Below are 2,465 nucleotides of genomic sequence, written 5' to 3'. Positions count from 1 at the left end.
TAATGTAAGAGATAACGTCGTTAATAATTGTTTTCGTTTTTCATTTGGCTCAAGAGACTTTGTAATTGCTTGTAGAAGCATTTTTATGAAGCCTGCTTTAAAATTCTTGTCAGGTAATTCTAATACAGATTACTCTCAGTGTTGGTGGCTGACGATTGTCTTTACTCATTTAAGTTGTGATTTTCCTGGTTCTTGGTATGTTGCATGGTTTTTTAATGTACCCTGGCCATTTTGTATATTATTTTATGAGACTTTGGATCCTATTTAATCTCTTTTTCTGGTAGGTAGTCTCCCTGTTGAGATGTAGCTTGAGGGCTGGATGGGTGTATATGTCTAGCTTCCTGATGGGCTCTGCCAGTACCAGAAGTAGAAGGATGACTCACACTGCTTCCTTACAGGAGTGTAGGGTGGGAGTTCAGCTCCCCATTTAGTCCTACTGACACCTTCCTGGAGAAAGCAGGGCATCAGTGTGTGCTATCTCTTTTGCCTCTCTGTGATATGGTAACATTGTATACTGTTGTCACCGGGAGGTAGAGGGGTTGTGGTGGGCAGCGGGCTGACTCACCTGCTTTTGCTGCAGAGTGGGGCAGACACTGGGCATCCTTGACTTCAATGGAAGGGAAGGGGGGATAAGTGGTGAGTGCTAACTAACCACTGTGCTAACTAACCTCCCCCCACCCCATACTTCCTCTCACCGCCGGATGGATGCCCGGTGGGCATAGAGGTTCAGCTCTCCACCAGGTCCACAGACACAGGGGTGGTGCGGTATTAGATTCACTACCCAGTAGGGATGGGAGCCTTTGCAGGTCACTGGACCTCACTGGGGAATCTGTGCGCGCCCAGTTACCGATGTGGTGGGGAGAGTAGGGTGGAGGTGGAAGATCAGCTCCCTATTCAGCCCTCCTAAAACCACGGGGGTGGGAGAAACGCAGTTTTTCTTTTCCAGTTTCCTAGAGGGAGGCAGTATTGCCAAAGAGGTTTTCTGCTGATAGGCTACTGTTTTCCTAGTCTTTTGGCTAGGGAAAAATAGGCTTTTCTTAGAGTTTTTTGGGGGTGTGTGTGTGGGGGGGTAGTTTTTGTTTTGTTTTGTTTTTGGTCTGTGCGTGTTGATGGTTGGTGGTTTCTAGTTAGGCTTCTGTGGCACCATGTCTGGGACATATGGGGGAGGGGTGGTGCCATGTGGTTCCTCAAGGCCTGAGATTCCCAGGCAGGCTGTCTTCCTCCCGCCTTTCAAGTCTTTCAGCTTGTTTGTGCTGTTAGGTTCATGAATTCTTACCTGCGGAAGAGAGGACCTCTGCCTGTGTAAAAGGGAGAACTGGGGCTACTCCATCTTAGAACTAGAGGTCCTGGAACTATTTTTAAAGAACTCTATGACATTCAGTTTGGTCACAATATTTGCATGACCTTGCCATAGGAGTCCTGTGTGTATGTGGGGTGGGGGCAGCGCTCACAAATGCAAATTTGAATGACTGAAATTTTCCTTCTTCCAATACTCATTATATTTTGCCTTCCTTTCTCTCACACACACACACACACACACACACACACACACACACACACATTTTGCATTGTTGTTATCAATCTATCGTGCAAGTTTACCTGCACTTTTGCCCCAACTCCAAGGTCATTCTAAATCTTGCCCTGTGATTCCATGCCTTCAGTTGGATGTGAAAGTCAAGGGTATTAACTCGTGTCACCAAGTAATCCCAAGTATCTACCCATTATTTTACATCTGTTTGATCGTGTTGTCTGGTATTGTAATTTGTCTTAGTGGCTTTGCAGGGAGCTTTAGCTCAACTCTTGACTATTCATCTTTGTATCTGTAGCACCTGGTCTCAGTAGCTGAGACTTCACAGGTTCTCAGTGACTAGTTGTTGAATACAGTGCCCATGTAAGCACATCATCCATTCACCCCTGTCCCTCTATGGAAACCTTTCTTTGCACATCCTAATTTGCAGCTTCTTAATGTATTTGAGAGTGAAAAGTATGGCCTGTGTGATGTTAAATTGTCCCACTGTGTAACCTTGGGTAGTTCAATACTTTAGTTATCTCTTGCTGTGTAATAATTGCAGTGTAATAAGCTTAGTAGCTTAAAACAACAACGATTTTGCAATTTGAGTAGGGCTTGATGGAGACAGCTCATCTCTGTTCCATGTGCCATTGGCTGGAGTGTTTTGACTTACTCGGGAGAATATACTTCCAAGATGGTGCAGTCACATAACTAGCAAGTGAATGCTGACTGTTTGCAGGGAACTCAACCGAAACTGCTAACCAGAGGTCTTGATTGTTCCCCATGTGGTTACTTCAGCTTCCTTATAACATGGTGGCTGGATTTCAAAAGGTAGACGCTGCCAGTCCTAATTAGTCCGTGGTTTGAACGGTTCATAATATTTCTTTCTTTGCATTTGATTGGACAAATCAGTCTTAGACCCAGCATAGAGTCAAGGGGGAGGGAATAGAAACTC

The sequence above is a fragment of the Lontra canadensis genome, unplaced genomic scaffold (genome assembly GCF_010015895.1).
Source record: "Lontra canadensis isolate GAN:19392208 unplaced genomic scaffold, GSC_riverotter_1.0 scaffold19, whole genome shotgun sequence".
Classification (NCBI taxonomy): domain Eukaryota; kingdom Metazoa; phylum Chordata; class Mammalia; order Carnivora; family Mustelidae; genus Lontra; species Lontra canadensis.
This window is presented reverse-complemented; position numbering follows the sequence as displayed.